The sequence below is a fragment of the Typopeltis vanoorti genome, chromosome 8, assembly GCF_054136105.1.
Source record: "Typopeltis vanoorti isolate ZY-2024b chromosome 8, IOZ_Tvanoo_1.0, whole genome shotgun sequence".
NCBI classification, from domain to species: Eukaryota; Metazoa; Arthropoda; class Arachnida; order Uropygi; family Thelyphonidae; genus Typopeltis; species Typopeltis vanoorti.
In genome coordinates, this window is record NC_143556.1 from 49,073,383 (window position 1) to 49,100,090 (window position 26,708).

At 36.8% G+C, this 26,708-nt stretch overlaps 1 protein-coding gene across 7 annotated transcripts in view; it reads right to left on the minus strand.

Annotated features, from left to right (window-relative positions):
- The window catches only part of Ddr (discoidin domain-containing receptor 2), a 418,242-nt gene that overhangs the window by 200,613 nt on the left and 190,921 nt on the right, over positions 1-26,708 (minus strand). For 3 of the 7 annotated variants that reach the window (XM_090397224.1, XM_090397219.1, XM_090397225.1), the window contains exon 1: positions 7,840-8,139. The exons of 3 other annotated variants lie outside the window; for them this stretch is intronic. The gene's annotated coding sequence lies outside the window, so the exon portion shown is untranslated. Of the gene's footprint in view, positions 1-6,927; positions 6,990-7,839; positions 8,140-26,708 lie in introns of those variants that run through there. One more of the 7 variants, XM_090397223.1, reaches the window with a different exon arrangement.

A 26,708-nucleotide genomic window follows, 5' to 3' on the forward strand; every position in this document is an offset into this window, starting at 1 on the left:
GGACACAATCAAGCTACTTGGCGATGATAAGCAGGTGCATCACACCAATCCATAAATTTAATTATTTAATTAAACATAAGAACAAAGACTTAAGACAGTTCGCTTGTACATAAGGAGAAAAGACGAGGAAAAGGCAAGGGAGCGATAAATCGCAAGCGAGAAAAGATAAAAAAAAAAAGTGTTTTAAAGATAAGAAACGGACGTCAGTAAAAAAAAAAAGTTACAAAATAAAAGGTGACATTTTCATTGACATGATAAGTACAAAAAGATGACTGCATTCTAAATGTTGGCAAAACACCACCTGGCGGACAAACATATCAATGAGATGATTTAATAATTGAAATTTTGCATGGCAGAAACAAAACAAAATCTTTAAGTGAAGGCGAAAGCTTTTCAGAAGACCCTCTAGCGGCGTCATTATGAACTATGAATGATGTGCATAACAAATATATCTACCTTTGACGAATACATACGTTTAGAGCCCTACACTTAAATATATTTAGCTACTTTAAGCCTATATTTAATCTCAAGAAAATGGTCTTTCACAAAACTGTGCAGTAAATACACTTAAAGATACAACAGGTTTGTCCACTTCGGTAGATTATAAGTGTCCGACTGCTACCGTAAAAGGGGAGGGATAGTGAAAAAGCAGACGATACTCATCGTCTGGTCAGTTATCTGACAATAACTTGCTTGTCCGCATCGCTTATCTTCCAACGACAACACCAGTTTATCACATTATCTTTCTGTTGCTAAGGTAACTAAGGGTGGAGTCGTAGGCCAAGTGTTACCACACCTTTGTAGCGGGAAAACATCAAATGCCGAAGATTTTCCCCAAAATTACTAATTCGCAATATGGAACAGAAAAAAAAAAAAAAAAAATCAGCAAAGTCAGGAAAATATTCGAAATCAAATGTGACCTATGATCAGCTCCAAACCTACACAACTACTAAGGATGATTTGAAATGGATTTCGATTCGATAATAAAAGTTGCGCTTAATCATTCTGCATCCATTCTTGACATCTCGAGTGTAAAAATCATTTCAAAAATTCAAACGGTGCTTCAACTTGTAAACATATAAAGAAACCCAGAGACAGAAGGGAGCGACAGGATCCTTCACAACACCCAGATTTCCCTCAGCCACAGCAATGAGAAATTGCTGCGTGTAAAAAAAGCGTGGCATTCATCACTCCCACCCAGTACACAATTACCAAAAATGTTTACCTAAGAACATGTCTCCTCACTTCGCCACCTAGGCTTCGCTTCTTCAACCCCCCCTCCCAACACCCCCCCCTATCCCAGTATTCTTTTAACAGCACAGAAATATCAGAATATTTCAAGAAAAAGAAGCGAAAAAAAACTAACTTTGTCCAATAACTCTTAAAGAAGGAGTAGTCCGGTTCCGTAATGGGAGTGCAAGTCGGATATAAGAAGGTCATTGATGTGCAAAGCACCTCTCTAGTTTATCTGAGCAACCGAACTGTTTTTCTCGCCAAATCTCGTGAAGAAGTGATTTATCCGCCAGTTAAGAAGACCAGAGGGAAGACTCGGGAGCCATGTGTTGCCCACATGCTCCTAATTATGGATGTTGCCGGGGAGGGAGAGTTCGCTCGAAAGAATGACTGGCCGTCACGGTCGCTGGCTACGAGAACCACTCCATAAATCTGCCCACACGGGAATAGGGATGGGGGGAGGGGGTTTTGAGAGATAGCTTCACCCTCCTGGAGACAAGGTTACCAAAAGGTTTGAAATGCCGAAGTAATTAACGCGTTTGCTGGTGGACAAAGCGAACAAAAAAGAAGCGACCATGCTCTTGTCATAAGTGTCCCTCATTATCGAAATGAAAAAAGGTGACCCCAAGGGGGTTCCTATTTCGTCTTCTGTGTCTTTCACACCGCCTCCTACCGAGCCCAACGTTTCCTCTCCGACAAGGCACCAAGTTACAAAACGACCGCTACTGTAACTACTAGCAATTTAATGACAGTGTTAGCGATGGTCCTCATAGTGGCCCTCCGAAGGAAGATGATACCTTTTCTCTCTAACAAGATCCATGAGTTCTTCTTATTGGTTGGGCATCTCTGGAAGGCTGTTTGCTTCTTTTTGGTTACATGAGACTGGTTACTTAGTAGGTTGATTAGAAACTTTCGGGCTTTGACTGTTTACGACCTCCATCCCCCCCCCCCCGATTTCTCTCCGGAGTTACAAACAACTTCAAAAGACTAACGCTAGCAATAATAGGCTTCCAGCAGTTGAACAAATCGAACGTAATTTTCTGTTCTCAAGTGTCGTAAACCTGAAGTTTTTTTGTAAGAATATGATCTGATTTCTTTCTTCCATTTTTTTTTTTTTAAACTTCCCGTCACTCGAAGTCCTAAGAAAGCTGTCAAATGAAAAACAGCCATTCTGTCAAAAACATTCCGTTTTATTTTATCCATAACGTAAAAAAAGAATTCGATTTTATCCAAATGATGTTTGTCATTGACAGTTCAGAAATCCGTTTGCTGGCTTATACTGGATCATTTTACATTACAATTGAGTCTTGTCCTTTTTTTTAAAAAAAGTTCCCATTTATCAGTGATGCAATTGTTTAATGACTGCTCTGTAGAATACCTCTATCTCAATTTTTTTTTTTTTTATTGTTGAGACTTAAGTTTCAGATTTCTCAAAGATCTAAAACCAATCTAAACAGAACTGTTTAAAAAAATAGATTGAACAATTATTGATTTCGACGCTTTATATTAGTAAAACTGGAATGTTAAAGCGCTCTAGCTTGTTGAAAACATGTTTAAACAAGAGTCTACACACGAGTAGGTGGTGGGCGGGCTAAAGGTCAGATAATCGGGAAATCTTACTCCGGAGACCCTTTTTTTTTTTTTTTCTTTTTTTTTTTTTTTCCAAGCTACTACAAGCCTTCAATAAGCTGGATAGTCCAATGAAAAATGCAAATTCTCTGGAAGTGTGTTTCATGAAAGGAAGTCATTGAACAAAAAAAGCCCAAAAGGGATATCTTACAATGCGAAATCGTTTACTTATAGCGATAAGTGTCTGAAGAATGTCAGTTGAATTCTCCAAGATATTAATAACATGAGAAAACTGTTACTAACATCATGATTTTACATGATTACACTATTTACATTAATATTAAAGGCTAACATACTTTGTAAAATGTTCAGTATTATAAATATAAAATACCGATGATTGAAGATCGTCCTAACCTAATAGGATGACGTTCTGAATCCTATACGACGTCAGACTTAAAAATATGATTACTGTACACCACACGAATTCTTAAATCATCAGTAAATATCTGAGATATTCTAGCTTGACTTTACAAAATGGCATAGAGAGGATCGATTCATTCAATCCTAATACCCATGGAGGGTAATGGATGGCAATGCTGTAGCCAATGAAGTTCTAACTGAGGCTCGGCTATTGCTGTTACCCTCCTGCCATGATCAATGCTTTAATAGCTCAATAACACCTTATCCGTACACTGTCCTCTAATATAACGGGGAAGATGAAAAGCATTCTTGCTTCGCCCCTTTAAGCCAGTCCTTATAAGGACTATAAGGACTTTACAAAATATAATAGCTTCGCAAATATTATTATTTAAATATTTTATTTAAACTCAGTAGTATTTAATGTGTTTAAAATATGTACATTATTAAGTTGTTTACGGATTTCAACTGTACAGGAAGTTTGCCTTAACAGCACAGGAAATAACCCCTTAAGGGAAACAGAAGGTTAATAATGATAAGATAACGAATGACACAACCGAACGATGGAGAAAAAAAGGAGAAAAATTTAAACATAAAACATCAAGATGCTTAGATAATTAAGAAAGTGATAATAAAGATGTAGGCGAGGCGAGGAATAGAATGTGATAGAATCTTCGCATCCTAATGCAAGACAGAGTTAAAATTTCTTCGTTCGGCTATATTATTACTATATTAAAGAAATTCCATAAGAGAGAAAGAAAAATTTATTCCCAAACTGCTGTTAAAGATAAACTCGGTGTGTGTGTGTTAAAAATATCGCAGTGATGTGCTGTCGTGACCATACTTGCAGTTTTTGCACTTTTCCAATATACTGGCAAAGCTTTTTGTTTGCAATAAAAGAGTTTTAAAAGAAAAATAGAAAGAACGTAAGAAGGGAAAAAAAAATTACCCAAATGCATTAAGTCATTTCTTTTCCTCAAGAAATTTTCTATTTCGCTATTGAATAGATTTGCTCACGGAACCAGTGTCGGTAGTCTAACAGAAGCTTCAAAACGTAAGAAGGAAGAAAAAATAAAAAAATAAACAGAGATGGGGGGGGGATAAGAAAGAAAGTAAAGGGAAGTTAGCATTGCTTAATTCCATCTGGAAGGCAAACATAGAAATAACTATTTTTAATGAGAACCTCCAAGTCCGAGACATTCACAAACAAAACCTCTAGAGAACTTTTGAGAAAATAATAATAAATCATCCTTAAGAAGTTTTAGTGTAGAATGGCGTGACGGTGCAAGATCTGGTTAGCAGTTTTGTGGACTTTTAATTTGAAACTCTGGGAGTGTATGTGCGTGCGCGTGCGTTAAGAAAGCCCTAAAAAGGTAAGTATAAAACGGAGAGCGAACAAGAAAGCGAAATACTGCATCCTATTATTTACACGCAAGCAAAAAAACGTATGGACTTCGAAATCTGCAGTTTAAGTTTGTGACGTCGTGATGACGTCATCACCATAATGCTTCCGAGAAAAAGATTCATATTCAAGCCAATTTCTCGATGAATAATGTCCTAACTTTTTGTGTATACTATGTACATTCGTATATGATCAGTATGGTTACAGAAGAGGTATTTGCACATAAATGCGTGCATCTTCTATCTCTGTCCGTGTGTGTGTTCTTCCATTACTTTTTCACCCCCTCCCCTTTTCTGACTAATGAATACAAATAAGGAAACGATCGTTACGAGATGCATTACACTTCATCGCAACTGTGTTGCGCTCAATCGGGAATTTTTCTGCGTCACGAAATGTTTTAAAATAGCGTCCTGGAGGGTTTAATTAATAAAGTTTTCTTCAAATGTTACCCAAACGTGCGTACCGACTTCAGGAAACGAAGAAGGAAGGGATCTTACTTGAAATTCCAGTGGCCGAACTTCAGCAAACGGTCGATATTTCATCTAGGGTTAGGCTTAGCGAGGTAGATGGAGGCGGCTGGAGGCTTCATCACGATGCCTAAGGCAGCTACAGAACTTGGGGAAGGCAAGCAAGAGCGCGTTCCGCAGCGTGGTTTTAGAGAGAAGTGGGATTCTCTGTGTGTGTGTGTGTGTGTACGTGGAGGAGAGGGGGAAAAAATGGTGGGGCTAGTTCTTTCGCAAATTGATATCTGCCCGTCTGTCTGGATGGGTACAGCGTCACTGCTCGTGAACTATCATAAATGGCGGGAACTTCAATCTTCGATTTTTCTTATACTTTTCTCGTGGTAAGTATATCATTACATCTTCGGCCATCTTTCCTTCCTAATTATTATTATTATTTTTTTTTTTCAAAGAACACGGATCTTCTCAATACACTGGACTGGCTAACCAGTTGAGAATTTAATGCTAACTCAAGTTGTTGGCATCTTGCATTAACAAAGGACTCCTATACAAGAGAAATTTTGAGCCTCCTCGATTTAAAAGAAAAAGGTATTGTTCTATCTAAAACGATCTCGCTTACCACACAGTCAAAATGGGGAGGGGGGAGAGACGAAAAGTGATTAAGAACGATTTGTCTTTCAGCTCACTGCCGGACTTGAACACAAAATATTTCAATGACTGATACTGCAAAGTTGTTTCTCGTAGCAGAATGTGATAACGATCAGGATATCGAATCACTGCTTGATCGACCCCGTGTTTCTCGGATAAAGCAAATAAATAAGAAAATCTATTATAATCCAATAAAACCCGTACTTTATTTTACTGTTTAGTTGACCATAATCGTACATTATCTTACCAGGGCATCTACTCACCATATAAAGTTATGGCGATCCCGATAACACTCGTAATCTACACAATTTCAACTCTACGGATCACCACTAAGAGAAGTTAACTGTCATCAGCCCAACCTCTACTGCCGGTGAACGACTTTTATACTTAATAAACAAAATCTCTGCAATGTTATTTTTATACCAATTACTCCAGCCGCCAAACTGAATGAGGCACTACAATGACGTCGACACCGTCATCTTGGGATTTAGAAATGCCATAAATCACACGGGAAAGTTTCCCACAAAGATATACAAAAGTTGGAAATACAAATAGTTGCCAATGAAGGGATAGCAAAATATGTAAAAAAAAACTACAATTAAAAGAAATAGAAATCGCAACATAGATAGAAGTGGATACATATACTTTGCATTTCGAAAAAAATCGTAAAATCAATTCGGGAGATATAATTTTTAAAACGTCTGCCATGTCTACAATCGTTTGAGAGAAATAAATCGATTGTTGAATACTCTATTTCTTTCTTTTTATCCATTTTTTCCACACAATAGAAAAATAACATCAAGAAGGCACTGCTAACTCTAACTACATAGATTTGCATTCGTTTTATAGGGAGCGTGAGGCCCTATGCTCCGCAGGGAGTGAAGAGGATAGGCAAGTATAGGGAGCGTATAGAATTATGTTGTATGTATAATTCATCGCTACGACTATCATGGAAGGCTATTATATTCTATAAACAGTCGTGTTATATATGAATAAAACTATGCAATCAAACTAAAACCAAAGACTATTCACACTAATCTCTAATTTACCTTATTACCTGTGCCCCCCCCCCTCCATCTTATTTTTCCAAGAATTTAAAAGAGTTCGACAAAAGTAAGTTGTCCTAAAGGAGGCATTCATCATGCATCAAAAAGGACACGCCTTACAATCACTGTGTTATCTTAACTCCCAACTCACCTCTACTCCGATTAGCCCACATCCAATAAACTACCTCAGTGACTAGATCGTCTCAAAGCGTCCGCTTGCAAGCCTTAATCTCTACACTTGGTAGCTATATTAACTGATCAAGTTCGGTGAAAGGAAGTCCAACGTACATAGATAGGTGGAGGGAGGGAGGGAGGGGGGGATGCTCTCTAGCGCCCTCTGGTACAATTGTTTTTCGGTGAAAAATTGATTGCTAAAAGAGCTCACGTTTACTGCAGTTCAAAGACAAATCCTGTGAAAGACATTTACACACGGCTGTCAGTCTGATGCTGGAGAAGAATCACTTTGAAACGATGCTCCAACAACCATCGCTTACTTTTCTACTGATAAAAACACTTTTGAGTTAAGAAATGATGAGAATTTTAATCTCATGTGCAACTGTAAAAGGGAATAAACGGTTTTGCACTCGCATGGGTGTCATAAATAGCAAAAGGAAAAAAAAGGTGACTATAAAACCAAAATAAAAAATAAAAAAAATCACTCACAGCATGCGGATAAAAGGACGGATGCCCTCGAGCGCTAGATCCACCCCACTGGAGACTGAGCAACGGTGTCAACTTTCTTTAATACTCCTTATCTTCGGGAGCTAATTAACCATCCGACAGTCCGATCCCTGACAGGCAACGGGAGAACTCTAATGGCCGGTGATTACAGAAGGGAATACGACACCTCTATCAAACGCTAGAGCGGACCTTTTAGTGTCGTCAACAGCCGTCTCTCTCTCTTCGTACACCCCTCACGGAGCCAACTTTATCCCTCATGTTTGTCTACAACGTTGTGGCTCTATTGTTCGACGACCCCCACCGATCAGCAGTGGTAAAAAAAAAAAAAAAAAAAAGAAGAAGAAGAAGTAAAAGACGGAAGAAGCGCGTGCAAGTTACTTACCCTGCAACAAGAGACTCCGTAGGACCCTCGGCGAAGTGGCCACTTACTTCCACATCCGTACGTAAGACGAACGACCCACGGTAGAGTCTGATTACAGGTGGAAACCCATAAACATGAAATCCCTAGGCGTTTAAAAAAGAAATGCACTTCGAAGAAAGGAGAAAAATAACGGAACACTCCCCTGGATGTTCAAACCCCTGGTATTGTCGACTGTGCTGCTTCACCGCTACCAAGTTGCGGCCGGCTTGTGGAGCATGACGGCTTCGTCACACGGAACACAGCTAACGGTCCCCCCCAGCACAAGCCTCGGTCCATTATACACTACTGCTGCTTCGCCAGCTACCTCCTTGCACTGCTGCAGAGGTGACGCGACGGTGGCGCCATCTATTCGGAGCTCTTCTCGCGGTGTGGTTGTATCGTAGTCAAGGATGTACTGCACACGGAGTAGGAGGGGAGGATGCGATAAGATGAAGGGGGGGAAGAAAATGCGCCGGCTGCTCTCCTACCAGCGTTACTATCCCGATATCCTTTGCAACATCCAGGGTTTCTCACCTTCGAATGAGGTTTCAAATTATTAATAAGTCCTTTTTGGCTGCTTACTTGATCGGTCACAGAACTGCATATTGAACTGCACGGGACTGGAATTTCAAGATGGTGGAAGCAATTTACGGTCGAGCATCATTGTAAACATGGAAAATTTTTTCATACAATTCGTATTTTTCCTTCTTTCTCTGATGCTAACTCGGTTCCATCTATGTGGTGGTTTTCAGATCTGCTATTTGTTCAGCTATCATGTGTGCATGTGCGTGTGTGTACATACGTATACAGTTAACGATAAACAAACGCACAATATACCCTACACTACTATTCAAACCAATTCGAGCTGTCGATATTGTGCTCTTTCTAAAACGCAAGATCATAATGTAAGTCTAGTATGCATTTAACTGCTCATTCCATGATAACCAACACGTATGGTTTAAAATAAAATTTGCACAGTTAGAAATTATTAGAATCTGATTATCAAGAGTTATACTTATGTGGAAATTAGACTACAAATGAATTTTTTAATTAATTATTATTATTTCTATATTCAATTAACAGCGTTCACGGTAAAAGAGTAGTAAGAAACATGCTAAGGCCCAATCAGAATTTCGACTGACAGATCAGTCCTAAGCCTTATCCAGAGGCTTAGGAATAGACCAGATATTATCCAAAAATATGAGATGTCCCAATCGTGTTGGTGTTGTGGAGTTCAGATGATGTTATAGTTAGTAAGCTCAGCTTTTCCAGATGCTTCATAAATGCGCTTGGTATTCCTCTTAGTTTATCTTTCGCTCCTAGGACAATTGGAAATGTTGTTGCCATTTTATTATTATTATTATTTCGCTTTACTATGTATTCTAAACAGGCTAATTCCAGATTACCAAAACATAATGAAATCACGACTTCTATAATATAAGTTAATTCTGTTTTCAATCTAAATTTTTGCTAAATATAGCGTTTTATGTTATCTTTTTGAATTAAATTCCAAATAGTATGGATTTTGAAACTATTAAAATACACGTAGGAAAAAAAAAACGGATCGCATCCTTAATACGAAAATATATGGGTGTATCCCGTGGTATTTGTATGATAAGAAATGATGATCTACTATTGGTTGGAATAAGACACTCGTTCTGCAATAGACCAACACCATTCGCATTCTGATAGGCCAATGAATTTCCGCCTAAAACATTTACTACATAGTGAAGGTTGATCAAAGCGTGACGTGTTTATGTTAGGAAATCCAAATATGACTGTTTATCTTTCGCTTACTAAATAACTGTTTATAGAGTCAGTATCGGGTTCACATCCTCTGGGTAAAAACAGCAAGCAAGACGTTTGTATGTGCGTTTCTCCCCCTGATGCGTGTCTACTCGTCCAGGGTGATAGCCGAGTTGTAATCCGACACCTTCACTATCCAGATGCTAATGTAGATTAAATAAACGTTTCACGTGCACCGGAACATAACACTCACCAACTACAGTAGCCATTTAAAGGTTTAATTACACCGTACAAAACAACAAAGAAAAATGTAGACACAGAGAACTTACGAAATATATGGGCCATTGTGTGGAAAAGCAATTGTTCTATTTTAAGAATGGGTGCTTTAGTGCATAAAGATTCAAACAAAATTTCGTGCGAGAACTCTTGTCCTGTTGCCAGTAGCGTACCCGGCAGTTTTTTGTAATATACCGAAATCTTACAGACTTTACAATTTACTGTTGAAACCACCGACATTTAAACTTGTTTGTGGTGCAAGTGAATCTTGAAAACTGTAATATGTTGGTTATGTATGCAGGCTCTGTTGAGAAATATTGGTGATATCTCAGGAACTTGTAGTTCTAATATATTAGTAGTCTCAGGATCCTGCAACGAATATATCAGTGATATCAAAGCATCTCTAATATAGTAACGCAGTCTCAGATCCTGCAAATATATATTGGTAAAGTCTCATTAATTAGCCTATGATGATACAACGGCCAAGACAGTAAGATTCATCTTATGAAACCAATATGAAGCTCTTGGTTCTAATGTATTTTTGTCTGTCAGCGTGTGTTTTCTTGGCCGATTTGTCTTGACCAAGAGAGAAATCCCTCCACCATCTTTTAAGTCACTATTTGATTGGAAAAAAAACTGATAAAGGTTCCTGATGTCATAGACCGGATTCGATTCCTGGGTTTTCAACAGAAGGGCTCATCTATAGTAACTGAGGGAGGCTCTTAATTTATTGGTGATCTCTAGGGAAACTGCAGCGCTTATATATTTGAGGTCTCAGGATACTTCGACCTTGACTTGCTGATAAAACTGCGGCACAATGCAGCCTTGATATGATAACAAAACCCGCTGGATATTCAACTTTAATGCTTTGGTGACACCACAGCCACTCTCCAAAAATAAATTTAAAAAGAGAGAGAGAGGGAATCCAGTTGAAAATGTCACTCCGTGTCATGTGTCCCTACCTTTCCCTCCTTAACGATTGGTCATTGCCATCATTGGTGTCAAAACTAATGACACAAGACTTAACAAACGAGGGTGGACGTTTTGCACGAACGTCATCGTAACCTCCTGTTCACAAGGTGCTCATTAGCACACATCCGGAAGTGGACACCAGAGTTGCCATTTTAGCGGACCGTGTTGGGCTTTGTAGGTCAACCGGATCCTAAGAGATGCCGACGGTTTCCGACACATCGTTACGGAGACTTGATATATAGCTCAGATCAAGGAGGGGTTGAGTGACTGCTAAATACAGCGCAATGTCGCCATATGTCGGATTGGAAGAGTTAAATTGCTGGGGGGGGGGATCTTTTTCGAAAGAGCATCCTACTTATTATTTACACAAACTGAGTCTCCTCTGTTTTGACTCGAAAGCGGCTGAAAGCTCATTATCAGTGAGTACAGAACTACAATTCAGAAGCGGCCTTATAAATAGCTCTCTCTCTCTCTCTCTCTCTCTCTCTCTCTCTCCAGTTAAATCAAAGTCGCTTTTGCAGGTAGACCTCTCTCTCTCTGATTTATGTTGCTAGATGTTTGCTTTCCTTTTTTTTAATGCATTTTTGGACTTAAAATATACCAGTTATGCAAACGAAATTCCCAGAGATATAAAAAAAAAAATAATGAAAATAATACTGATATTAATGGTAGCAATAATAATACTCAATACAGTAAACGAATGTTTTTTTTTATTTTATAGGCCGTATTCATATACTTTTTTATACTCAGCTAATGTCTATGACTGTCGAATCTAAAATGATGTGGCCTACTCCTGCTGTTATCTATAAAATGGTTCTGCTTATGACGACTGGAATTGTGATAAATAAAATTTATTTTTATATACGTTGTCCTATTATAATTATCACGTCCATTCAGAATGACTGTTTTCCCATAATAAATATCTTAGAAACATCTCCAGCATCGGTACGGTGATTTTTTTTCCCCCTTTGTGAGTCATACTGAATAAGGAAGTCCACATCGGTGAATACAATTTCCACAATTTCCTCGCAATATAGGGGTTCTAATTTCATACTTTATTCATGTAAATCCATCGTTTGTGAAGGACAATTACACCAAATTTATGATATACAGGTTTTTTTTTCCGATATTAGGAACGTATCTTGCATTATAAAATACGGTCCAATGAGAAGTTATAATTCGATTTATAATTTTTTTCCGTTACGTATTTATTTATTTATTTATTTGGTTCCCATTGTATAGGATTTTGAGACTAGGGTAATCAATTTTAAAATTGTAATTTCTATTCGTAACTACTCATCTAATTATTATAACTAGTATCTACCAGTTGCTATCAACTAGTAAAAAAAACAAAAAACTTCAATACAACAAAATAAATTAACCAAAATAACTGCACTATGTCGTCATCGATGCACTGATCTTTCATTTAAGTGGTATACACCCTTCTTGAGGGAGATGAGGGGGGGAGGAATTCGGGCCACTTACACTCCCTGAGTACGGACCACTTCAGACATAGCATGCCATGGTGACCTATCCGGGAATTTTGTGTTTAGTGTTACGACACTGAGCCGACTTCCTTCACCTATTGATTTATTTGTAAGAGTAGGGTACATGAAGGTATTTCCTTATTTCTAAATCAGCACTGGAATCCTCCTCCTCTAAAATTTCCTTATAAACCAGTCTCGTGTATATTATCTCTAATGTCTTCACATGACAAGATACTAAATTATATTCTACTTTATAGACCATGGCGAACATTTCAATAAAACTCTAATTTTTTTTATGTTACTCCTATCCTGAAAGGTTGTGAATCTATTGCTCATTAGTACAATGGGTAAGCTAGGATTTTTTTCCTCTATTTTTTATTAATTTTTATTTTGTGTTTTTATTTATCATTTACATAGTTCGGAAATCATGCCCTAGAGACCAAACACTGAATTGCTGTTTTTGTGTGAATATTTCATAAAATTTTATAACTTGAAGCAGTTACATTTACGTGTGAAATGTTACCATAAGATAGTCTTAACGTGTGTGTCAATTGAGTGGTTAAAGTTGTAAACTGTGGGAAAACGTAGCATGCGATAAATGTTCAACTGGGCTATCGCCGTCTAAACTACAGAACGACATGAATGTGAAGCATTTTCAGTGTCCACTGATATGCGGAAATGCCATGGTTTCCGTAGCTGCTAAAGGTAGGTTATTACCTATTTCCTGTAGTAATTGGTGGACAAGATGATCCCAGGACACACAGGAAGGATGTGGAGGGGGGGGGGGGTTACGTGAGCTTTGATCGTAATTTGTTTACATATTTCTAACGTTGTAATATTCTGCAATCCTGAAATAACACTACATTCTCGTTCCCTAATAATCTTTTTTATTTCAATTATCCCCACCTAATATAGCATTTGAGGGGTGTATTTAAAAAAAATTGATAATTAAATGCCAAGGAATTATGGGTAAAAATGGATAAAACATTTATTATTGTTAATCGAACACTAGCAAAGCCATTAAAATGAAGCATTCAGTAGACTCATATAAAAACGGGAGGGAAAAAAATCCAATATAGACTTTCGTTTTTGGCGCCACAGCACGAAATCGGATGGCAAATTTCACTGCAGACGTGATTTGGACGCTTTCTTAGGCGAAGAAAACTGCTTACGTAGCTTAAAATCGAGCCTGCCGAAAATCTATCTTGGGTTTAAAATGTAGAGAAACACAGATGGTTGTTCATATTTGCCTGGATATTTCTTTTCTTGTTAGCTAAGAAAAAAAATGCACAGTTAACAGTTTTTCTTTCTTTCTTTCTTTTTTTTTTTTTTTTAATCTTTCTGGTGCGTAGGCTTAAAATATTAAAATTCTTATTGGCAAGGAATATTCATGGAATACCTATTTATCTTTTGAAATTATTTTAATTTTCAACAGTCAACAAAACCGATACATACATACAACACTATAAACTACATATATCATTATACAAATATAAAACGGAGGAATAACACAAAAAAAAATTTAATATTAACATAGAGGAAAATAATAAAAATAAAATAAAATGGATATTATAATGTTACATTTAATTAAATAAAAATAAAACAAAATATATAAAAATGTATAAATATTGCAATAAACATAATAAACACCATAACATAAATATAATAAAATAGATAATAATTAAAACATGCAACAAATAAACGTACAAGCGAAAAACCTTATTAAGAAATAAAACTTGTTAAGAAATATATATACGTATATATAATCCTATTTTGTGATATTTTTTCGTGTAATTGTGTTATTATGATATGATATTATGTTATTAATTCTATTTTGTGATATTTTTTCGTGTTATTATGATATGATATATATATATAATCCTGTTTTGTGATATTTTTCGTGTAATTGTGTTATTATGATATGATATTATGTTATTAATTCTATTTTGTGATATTTTTTCGTGTAATTGTGTTATTATGATATGATATTATGTTATTAATTCTATTTTGTGATTTTTTTCGTGTAATTGTGTTATTATGATATGATATTATATTATATTATTATTGTAACAATGTAATTGTGCTATTATGATATGATATTACATTATAGTATGTTAAGTTGTTTTTTTACCGCATTATTGAAAAGATTTAAAATATAAGTTTGAGTACTGTTTGTAACCCTATTTTCAAACAAAGTATTTGTGTGCATAAACTGTTAATTCCGTTTTCAGAAATTCCATCATTTTGAAATAAAGCAAACCGTTCTTTTTTTTTTTTTTCCCATATATTATGAGAAACTATAAAACTACACAAGCTTACCTATCATAAACGTCTACACATATTGAGATAAAAAAGAGAAACTTGGTTATTTATTACCCTGTTATTTAGTATTACTTTTGAAAAGCCGGTTTGCAAGCCCAACCACGCATATGTTGGCATTCACAACACAACCTCGATATTCTACTTCTTCTGATAAATCTTAACTTCCTAATACACCCCAATAGGAATTCTTTATTTCTTAATATCAACAGCATCACTTACTCTTCCCCCCCGCATGTCCATTTCCCTGATATCGGGAAGAAAGATGACTTAAACACACGCAAACGTACTCCATTACTGACAGCAAACAGTAGCCAGCATCTGATTAATATACTGAGATTTATGACGGAGTAAAAACTTAACATGCGTTCGTCGTGTATTAAACAAAAGAGGAATACAGTGGAAGCAGCAACCACCGACGTATAATATTCTGGGTCTCGCTGACTCGTCCATTTGGTCTCGTTTCGATTTCCACTCCCCTTCGTCCCATTCAAACCTTCGGTATTAGCCGGAACTGGGTACTACGCATTAGATAAATACTATTAGAGAGGTGAGTACGTTAATACTCAGCTCTCCAAATGGTTCTTTGAGTAATCCGATTGTCCCAGTGTATCTCTTGACTTTGAGACCTGCCCTTAACTGGGAGCTACGAGACCGAACTCACCCCCCCCCCTGCCTGTCCATATGTTTCGTGTGACGACTACAGCAGGGGTAATGACGTCGTGCACGAGACTTGACAGTTGATAATGTTTATCCAGATGCGAATAAATCAGAGCTTCTTTAATTAACTCAGAGAGAGAGAGAGAGAGAGAGAGAGGGACAATCAATATTCGTACTGCTGGTGTCATTTGGCAAACTTTGAAAAGTAAATATAATCCGCTGTTAATTCCTTCTTTTCGATGGTCGTACTCTGCATCAGATTACACAGGCGACATAATGAGAACACAAATGCAATTGAGAATACGCCAAGGGATTTTCTGCTGTTAAAAATCAAGGGCACTGACGCCGTTGGGTGTGCAAAGAGATTTCATCCTCTCTCTCTCTCTCTCTTTGTAGGATTAAATCAATTTCGTCTAGGAATGGTAATGGCGTAGTCGGATTTATTTCTCTCTCTCAATCTATTTTTTTTTTCATTTCTCTCACTTGTGAGTGATTAATTTGGAACCAGTGAAAATAATGAAATGAAAGAAAGTAAGAAATTATCTGTTCATCACGTGCAATGCATGAAAGAAAGAGCCTATGTTTTCGTAACGATAGTGCTACTGTTGCAAATTAATCTATTCGTGTTTCGCGTCTAGTATTAAATCGCATATAAAATATTACCGAAGGATTGTAAAAGTCGGTGTCTTTGATGTGAACGTGCGTGTGTGTGTGTGTGTGTGTGTGTGTGTGTGTGTGTGTCAAACTCGTAATTTGCCGACATGCATGCTGAAAACTCTTCACAGAGCAGACTATACGAACTTCTAAACATAATCTCAAAATGTCACCTTGCTCTTTGCGTTGTGTTGAAGCATTGCAAAGCAGTTTTTTTTTTTCAACTAAGCTAAAAGGCTTATTTCCTGTAAACATCTCACTGTAATGCACACAAAATAAATCTATCAACGTCCATATATGAAGCCAAGCTCTTTGGATTGCATTCAAATGAAGAAAATAATTTCAATAATTCACATCTTGCGTTGGTGTACAATTTACATAATCAGAATTGCAAGACATTTGTTTTTCATGGAATAATTATATTTTGCAGCTGTATTTACACACACACACATAAAACATCCATTGTTTTATGGAGTACTGAATAAAGAAAAATTGGAAACTAATTCGGGTCTGGCTTTCTTATTGAGATATTCATATCTCGGATTTTAGTGAGTGGGGTTAAGCGGTAAGTTTTATTTCTTCCGTAAGTGGCACAGCTATGGTATTGGTTATAATTATAGTAGAGTAATTATAGTTGTTATTGCTGTTATTTGAGATTAGGGGAAAGCAAATGAGACTTTAAGGCCAGGATATGTTCAATGCGTATGTTCTTCTTTCAGATTTGTCTATTTTGCAAACCTGAAAACCCGAGTAGTTCCACGGTAGAAAAACTCCACTAACTCCATATGAAACCGGCTAACATATATCTGAGAAAACTAAGGTCACGAAGCTAGTGCAATACTTGTGTGTTATGTGCGTGTGTTCTACGGCAAGCTCGTCTATTTTGTGGCATGAAAATCGTAAATTACACGGAGCAAAAATTCATCTACTTTCATATAAAGACCGGGTAGCTCACCTACAAAGTGTAACCTATTTGAGGTTAAAATGAAAAGCCTGGCTAATTTTTTTTCTCATATCCTAGACGGGAGTTCAAACACAAATTGCTGTCCCTCTCTCTCTCTCTCTCTCTCTCTCTCTCTCTCTCCCACGTTGTCGCTACGCAATTAAATATGTCAAAGACTTACTAAACAACAGATCGCAAGTCGCTTTAATACGTGTACTGATCCCGACAGTCAAATCGGATTACGGTGACGATGAAAATGCTATCCATTTATTCAGTAACTTTATGTGTTTTATTATCAAATCAAAATTTAATTTCATCTAAATCACGTATAGTCTGGAGGTGTTATTTTCGGGTGTTTTATCCCAGAGCGAAGATACATTATGACACCTCTGCTGGCTGCAATGAGAGCTAATTATATATAGAAATTCAATTAGGAACAAAAAAAACCGACTAATCTCAGTTTCTGAAAATCACAAACTTTCAAGCCTCTCTAGGATTCAAACTATGCTTCGGTTTAAAAGAAAACAAAACCCTTGCATAATCCACAAGTTACTTTAATCCATTTCGAATCTGAATTTAAAACATATTCGACGGACTACATCTATGAATTGCTTTAGGGAGAGAAAGAAAGAAAGAGAGAGAGAGTGTAAATCAAGAGTACAAAATGTAGTTTTGGATTTACTTTAGCTAAAGCAGTATAACAATCTAAGAGCACGAGAAGACGCTACTCAAAAATTTTACTTAGAAATAAAATAAAACACAACACTTTATCGTGTTTCAAATGTTGATTCCTGGAAGTATGACAAATGGCCGTCCTTATCTGGTTACCATGACAACAGTGACTCCAGAACGAAACGAAATGCCATTTCGAAATATATGGTAGTTTAAAAATAATGCCGGATAAGACCCTTGGATAGATTTCAGAATGCGGTGCATTGATGGGGTGGGTCACTTTCGTGCCCAAAAATAGAAGTTGGATATTGAAATAATCAACATCAACTGATAATGAATTGATCTCAAAAGCTAGGAAAAAGTCGGTGTAATATGTTAGAAACAAAAGGAAGGAGAAGTATGATTTCATTTTTTCATTCTCTTTCTTTCTTTCTTTCTTTGTGTGTTTGTTATTTATTTGTAGCATCTATATTACTATCTCTCTATCAAACCGCACTCGCATCTTTATGGACATCTTTGTAAAAACGTCTGCATTTCGTCACGGGCAAAGAAACCCAAGACAGTTGCAGATAAATGGAACCTTAAAAAGCAAGACATTGTTCTTCTACAGCTGACATAAGACGTGGATGAACCGACAAAGAAAACATTCAAAAATTCCTTCGAACGTGACCCCGCAGGCTACTCTAAGTCTGACGGGGGAGTTGGCACATTAGGCACTCGGCAATGCGTTCCCAACTAATCTAATTAAAGATGACCGCAGCTTCGACGCCATCCTAATTTAGGCTGACCTCATGTCTCCGATATGGGGGGGAGTTGTCAGAAAAGAAATATTGTAGCAGTTTATTGTAGAAAGATTTGCCCCCCCCCCCTCAACTTCCGAAAACCTAATATTCGTAATTCAATTAGAACTTTGTTGACAACGATCACTGCACGACGAATCCTTTTTTGTTACACCGGAGATATTTATGAAGGAAAAAGTCTCCATCTTTGTAGCCCAAAAAAAAAAAAGAAATATTTTCAGCTTGCTTAGACTCGAAGTTATTACCTAGAGACGGAAGTTATTAGATCATCCTGAAAGATCTGAAAGGTCTACGTCAAATCTTGAGCTTAACTCAGATTAGAAAAGAAAAGGAACAAAAAGAAAATAGATTGCGTGCATTACATTGTATTCCTCGAATAGTTGGATTTTTTGTGTAATAAATCTTCACTCAAAAAAAGCAGATCGGCTCTCTCTCTCTCTGTCTACAATAAACATACAAGCTTCAACAATGACATTCGGTTTTGTTTTTTCTGTGGCATCATCAGTATATTAAACTTGCGTGGTCCTGAGATTTCCCTATTATATCGTAATAATAGGTCCTGAGATTTCACTAATATATCATGATAAGAGGTCTGAGACTTCACCAATATATCCTGATAACAGATCCTGAGACCTTCACCAGTTCATCCTGATAATAGATCCTAAGAGGTATATCCTGATACAGATCCTGAGATTTCACTAGTATATATCATGATAAAGGCTGTGAGATTTCACTAATCTGTTATTTAAAAACAGGTCCTGAGATTTCGCCATTATATCCAATTGAGACTACATCAATATATCCCGATAACATGTCCTGAGACTTCACAAGTATATTTTGATAGGATGTCCTGAGAACTCCATTATATCCCGATAAGCGGTCCTGATACTTCACATGATATTAGGTTTGAGAGTCCTGAGTCCTAACTATCATGCTGTTTGAGAATCTTGAAATTTCATTCTTATATCAATCAAGATGGAAAACGTCCGAGACAGAAGCATACTAAGTTTGCATAGTGCTAAGGTATGCTAAGTTTTCTGGACCTTCAAGCTTCGCAAGCATGCATAAATTCCCTAGTACTGACATTGCACTTCTTCCAGGATCATTACAAGTCATCTAATTCCTTACGCTGGCAGAAACATCATCTTAAGAACTGCATAAGAACTTCAAAACTCTATTGCTGAATACCTAAACCATTAAAGTGGTCTTCCGATCCATATATTTCGTATTGCACTTCTTTTGATCACTATTTCACACAACTAAAGGGAAAAAAGTCATTACCGTTTCTCCTGAAAACAGAATTCGAAACCAAGTAACAATTATAAATCCTAAATTCTATTCTCATGCACGTACTACACATACTGTTTTAATCACAATCCTTACGCATGCGTTGATCATCAATTCTGGCATTTCACTTTCACCATGTTTATATCTAATATAACTTCAGCATAATTGAGCGCATTAGAGAACCCGCATTAAAATAGATTGTGGGTCCGTGCAGTGCAACTAACTGTTCAGTGCTACTGGAATCGTGGCTAAAGAGTGACTTCCTCATTAGGCTTAACAACTACAATTCCATTCGTTTTCTTTTCAATAATTCATTTCCACGGGCTAACTTAACGTTCCACGCTTGTATTAAATAATAATGGAATTGTAGAAGTCTAGGATGAGCCGACTTAATCTAAAAAAGTGCAAAACTTGTTTATATCATTAACATCCGAGTATTTTTCCAAGAAACTAACACACAACAGAAAAACGAATCAAGTTGGCTACTAGTTTAATAGTTATAGCACCTGCTTCATCACGTAATGTTTCTTCCGGTCATTGCTTTGGCAAAATTATTTATTCATTCGTTAATTTATTTAGTAAGTTGTGCAAGCGTGACTCCCGGATTTTATAGACTTTGCGAGCTCGTGTTTTTTTTTTTTTTTTTTTTTTTTTTTTTTTTTTTAAGCGTCCAAATCAACTCGACCAGAAAATTGGCAAGTGTTCCATATACAAACCTGCCTTCATTAAACTAAAAAGTCATACAATTTTTAGCTACAGCCAGAATAGATTACGTAAAAGCTGGTTTGAAGAAATTGCCTATAAAAGGGTTTTATTTAAATCGACGTAATCAAAATGGGGAAAGAAATATTTTTTTATAATTTTTTTCATACTGTACAGATACTTAGTTTTGTTTATTTATTTTTGATCAAATGTTCTAAACGGATATTCACTTGTTTATTTGTTCCAAATTCATTAGGAATAGAAAACTGTGATTTCCAATGATGAATTTGTTGGAGTTACAACAGAGATAGGCGGACAGTAGTTTTTGAAATTTCGTTAAAAGTTTTCTTGGAAAGAAAGAAAAAAGAAAACCTACAAAAGAGTATTCGTAATGGTTCTTAACCAACAAAATAAAAAAACGTACAGTAAAAGAATTTCTAGGATGTCAGCTAATGGAGCTAAATAGACTCCATCTTTTACGACTGATTCCCGATTTTTTTTTTTTTTTACGTGTGTGTGTGCACGTGAGCCTTTCGCTCGTCATAAAGACATCTGTTTTTGCACTATGCACCCCAACAGTATCATTTACCACCTACAACAAAGAAGTACCTCCCCTAATACCACCATCTACTCCCCACCATAAGCCAGTTTCCGCGCCATTTCGCCGGTGAGTTTAATGGGAGAGCTTTGATGCTCGAGAATTTACCAACTCTGTGAGAATCAATTGGAAAAAAAAAGGAAAGAAAAGAAAAGAAAACCATAGCTGACGCTTTTTCCCGCAGCCACCTTTGTTGGTAACGCCGCCGTCCACTTCGTTTTGGAGAGTGGGGGTGGATGACAATGACGTCACTTTGGTGTGTCAGTAGATGTCAAGGTGAACAGGAGGGGGAAAGATGGGCAAATGCAATCATTGCATCGTGGCTTTAATCTTTAAGGAGAGTTAGTGAGTCAGAGATGTGATTTTCCATCCCTTTCTCCCTCCCCTTCTCCATCTATCTATCGTTTCTTTTTTTCGTTTCTCTTCTTTCTATCACCTTTATTCGTTCATGTTTTTTCTCTTTCTTTTTGATTCCTATTTTTGCTTTTTCTTTATTCTTATTAAGTTTTCCTTTTTTCAAGTTCTCTCCGTCATTTTTATTTCTCTCCAAGACAGTTATACAATCAAACTAATTACAAATAGTAAAGGGTTATTGATGTTCTGCACAGTGGCGGCTCGTGGCTTGAAATCGTGGGGTGCTGCAACTTTCGAAATATACATACACACTGTAAGTAGGGTGTATACAAGTTTGGATAAAATATCAAAATTATGGTAAAAATTAAAAAAATAAAATAAACATGAAAAAATATTGTTTATTATCGATAAAATTATACAGCTTAGTATAATTCAAAATTACTTAAGAATAAAATCCATTATCATAACCAATAATGTTCTAAAATAAAAACTATAACAAATGTTATGTCTTTAATTGTAATGTCCAAAATTTTTAAAAAGATGGAGTAAACACGATAATCACTACGAACACTCTACTACTGGTGCAAACTGCATATAAACAAGGTGGAACTGTGCGACTGGCAGTGCCGCATTACGTTAATAGGTCACATCTCACTATGACGTGCAAATGCTTGCGCGCGTAGCAATATGACACTGTGATAAACACAGTGCTGCTAGCGTCCTTCGCCCTGCTAAGTGCTACAAGACGGATTTTTATTATTTTTTATACCAAATAAGAGAATTGTATAGGATTGTTGATGATAAAATTAAATATTACAAGCAAATATAAATAGATTAATAAATATATTTATATATCTAGAAAAATTGGGGGGGGGGGGTACTGCAGTTCTGCAGTGCCTATGCACGAGCCGCCCCTGGTTCTGCACAAACCGCTAAGGAGGCAAACAATTCCTGCATGTTGGTTAAAGCCATTGATTCGAAGTTTTCAACATAAGAAAACATCACTGAAACCAGGCAATGGAAGCGGCCCATACTGAAGAAGATAAATCGACCTCGTTCCTCTACTTCCTTACATCTACTGCCTGGTGAAATCCTTTACAGGATGGAATTCCACCACATGGGAACTAAATACCTACAGAACTCCTACGAAGAGTTTTGCAAACTATACAACAGATCGTTCCCAAATTCTAAATTTGCGTTCTAGCAACTCTCCTCTCAATTGCTATCCTCGAAAAATTACACATTTATCATTCCAAATGCAAATTTGAAATATTCGCATTGGAATTTATATTTTAAACGAAAGGAATATCAATGTGAACCCGATTCAAACATAAACACTTTCGACAGTTTAACTATTCGCCAAAAAGTTTTCTCTGAGATCCCAATAACGAACAGCCACATTTCTCTTTGCCCTCTTTTACACTCTTAGACCTTCCCTTCGTTGTCAAAAATACTAAACTCTATTCGATAAGTTTCTCGTCCGTTGATGTACTTCATTTCCAAATGATTGGCTATCACAATACACGTGGTGTGGACAAACGTTTCACTGAATGAGTAAACTGCTTCGAACTCATCAAAACAATTCAACTCTCTTTTGATTTGCTGTCATTCCGATTTTCACAGCGAATGACCAACAGTTCGTCAAAATCGATGTTCGCTTTAAATAAACCATGTAACACACGACCTAATGAACTCCTCTTGTCAAGAGTGATTTCGATGTGATTTTTATTTCTCTGTAATTTCTCTACACAATCTATAAACTCAGTTAAATCCCTAAGCAATTCCATCGAGGAATTTATAAGTACTGGAGTGGGGTGGGGGTTGGGGGGGGATTTATAAAATCTATTTCACTTATGAGAAGTATCCAACTGCAATTCATAATAGCTGCTATCATTATTCCTTCTTTTATCGTACTACTGATTTAAAATGCGTCTCTCTCTCTCTCTCTCTCTCTCTCTCTCTCTCTCTCTCTCTCTCTCTCTCTCTCTCTCTCTCTATCTCTCTGTCTCCATTTTACAAAAATCAAAATTCCACGTTCGTATAATTAAATATGTCAACCAATGCATCTAATGGCATTTGGCTAACACAAAAAAATCAATATCTTACTTCTAATAAGTAATGTTTCTATGAAAATTGATAAATTCAAGAAAGTTATTCCAAGCAATTACATTTTATCGACTTAGAAAGATCATTCATTTCATTTAAGTCATTATATTCTTACCGCTAGCGCAGAGAATTACAAAAAAATAGTTTTTGACTTCAAACAAGTTACTGTTAGTTATCTAATAGCGTATCGATCGATTTATTGATTATTAAAATACTCTCTAATTCAATATAACTGTAAGTTTAAAATCTGCCAATAACGGTACACATGACAGTGCTGCCACCTAGTGAGGGATCTGTAAGTTCTAATAGGTGTTATCGCTATGAAAATGTAATGTTGTTCACGTTCGACGATTTTATTTATTTGATTATTTTATTTATCTTTTCGGCGATATATCATGTTTATCATGAGGTGCGCTCGTTTGTGTGTGAGGTGTCGATAATTGGCGCGTGAGTAAAATACATTCAGATGAGTACCGCGACACATATTGAAGTCGTTCATTGTTTCCCTTTAAAGCAAACAGGGTTAAAAAAAAAAAAGAGAAAAAAAAAACTCGCTGTTGTAAGCGTTTGCTATTCTCGGCAGAGCTTGCGTGACTTGTCCTCCTCTTCACCGAAACCATGTGCGACTTGCCTTTATTATTAAAGCCAGATCTGTCTTTCTCCCATCTCCGCTAACTTTCATGTTTGTCAATGTGTTCCCCTATTTTCTGTCATCCAAACAGGGTCTCCGTGCGCCTTCGGAGAGGCGCCTCGTGCCATGTGGTGGGGCGGCCAGTGACAGGGTGATTAATTAACTGTAACCTACCTAAAGCGAACGACAAACTTTAGCACAAACTCACGAACTTGGCACAGCAGCTAATTAACCATTCTAGTAGTCTCACCAGCGCCACAGGTGAGTCCTTTCTCGTGTGTGTGTGTGTGTGTGTGTGTGTGCGCGCGCCTTCCACAGTTAATTGCGTGAAAACAACATGGTCCGACAATGCACTAAGAGAACAACACTACCGTGACTAAGGAGCATCCAAGAAATTAGAATAGGATAGGTGAAAAGAAGGTCACCATCTGGCAATAAAAACCGATGGTCGCTAAGCCTAAGTTCGTTAACCCTAATAGCAAAACTCGTTAGAACTAACTTTATAACGAAGTTTGTCGAATGTAAGGGGATATGACAAGGGATTCAAAAAAGGGTACAGACTACATGCAAGGATGCCAGTTGCACCAATAGCACTGACAAAGGTAAGTAGTTCCATGTAATTATAAATATTCCATCTTCCGTTTCGTGTTAAACTCAATAACATGTCATGACCAAGCCATTTGGCTTCTAGAAACTTAACTCTATCTGCATGTTCTACAATAATTACGTGAGAAAAATCTGAGTTTACGGAAGAAAACAGCCACTTCTGTATTAGACCGGATAACTCACCTACAGTTCGAAAGTCCTCGATAAGGGTTCTTCGAGTCCTACAGGGGGATTTGGACCTAGGCCTTTCCAACCAAAGCACTCCGTCCATACCTACTGAGCGATGTAGGCCCTTAATAATATCTCTAAAAAATATTTCTGAGGCTTGCCATAGCAATATAGAAATGATTATCATAAATTTTGAATCCTGATGGGTATCTCTATCTATCTATATGTTCACTGGACATCCACAGATGCCGTATGGTCACTCTGATGCATAGTGATGTGCCACACCTGTTCCCGCCATGTAATCCTGTTGTTGGATTTTCTGGAGACTTCAACTCTCTGAAGATTAGTTTCTCCACACACACACCATCCATCCATCTCATTGATAGTCTACCCCTTCCTCTTTTTCCAGGAACTTTATTTTATATTACTGTTCTGAGAAGTCCTCATTCCATCCTTTCAATGTGTCCAAAATATTTTAACTTTCTTTTGTCAATATCCTTAAGGAGCCTTAAAGTTCTACTGATCTTTTCTAACACCCACTCATTTGTACGCCTTTCAGTATATCATATCTTCAACAGCCTTCTGTAGCACCACATCTCAAAAGCAGATATCCTTTTCTTATCTGACTTCTTTAGGTTCCAAGTTTCACATCCATAAGTCGCTGTTGGAAAAACAACTGCATCGAAAATTCTCAACTTTGTTCCCATGGAGATAGATCCATCCTTCCAGATTTTAGACAAGTCTCTGACTGTTCTTTTAGCCATTCCCAACCTTCTTCTGATATCTTCTGAACAGCAATTTTTCATATTAATAATGGATCCCAGGTACTCAAACTTGGAGGTTCCAAATCAAAATTTTCCTGGTGAGAGGGCCCTCCACATTTTCTTTATCCACTGTACTAGTTCCTCCAGTATTCTTTCCATCTGTTTTTGATTTCCATTTCTTCTCTATAAGAAACGTTATAGAACATACATTAACAGTGAGCTATTCCAACTGTAAGGAATATGGTTTGACATTCCAATATACCGGTATATGCGTATACGCTTTCAGTTAGATTCTCTCTCTCTCTCTCTCTCTCTCTCTCTCTCTCTCTCTCACACACACACACACACACATAAGAAAATCGGAGCATACAGATTTTCTCTTTAGTCCTAAAGTTTAGATTTTTCTTTCCCACCAAACTATCTTAACATTAATCAGAGAATCGGTGGATTTTTTGTATTCTTCACTGTTTTTTTTATTTAAAGAACAGTTTAATCTACTGTATACTGGACGATGCTAATAAGCTTGAGGTATATAACTTGAAATTATGCCAGAGATTTATCACTTGAAATTTTTCCTGAAATATATAACTTGAAATTATGCCTGAGATATATAACTTGAAATTATGCCAAAGATATATAACTTGAAATTATGCCTGAGATATATAACTTGAAATTATGCCAAAGATATATAACTTGAAATTATGCCTGAGATATATAACTTGAAATTATGCCAAAGATATATAACTTGAAATTATGCCTGAGATATACCATCATCATTATCAACAACCATGGGTCCAATGACCGTAGGTGTCTGCTGCCATCTTGATATGATTCTTCCATTGCATTCTATTTTGTGCAAGATGACTCAGTTTGTGTATGAGTTTCCGCACCATTTGACGATGTCATCGCTCCATTCTCTGTTTGGTCTTCCTCTTTTGTTCTTTCCTTCAATTATTCCAAATAGCAACGGTTTTAGTTTTCTCTCATCATTCATTCTACATATATGGTCATATAGATGTAGTTTCCTTTTGATTATTTTCTGGATCAGGTTTTCTTTTGGTTGTATTCGTTTGTAGATTTCCTGATTATTCACTTTCTGTATCCAG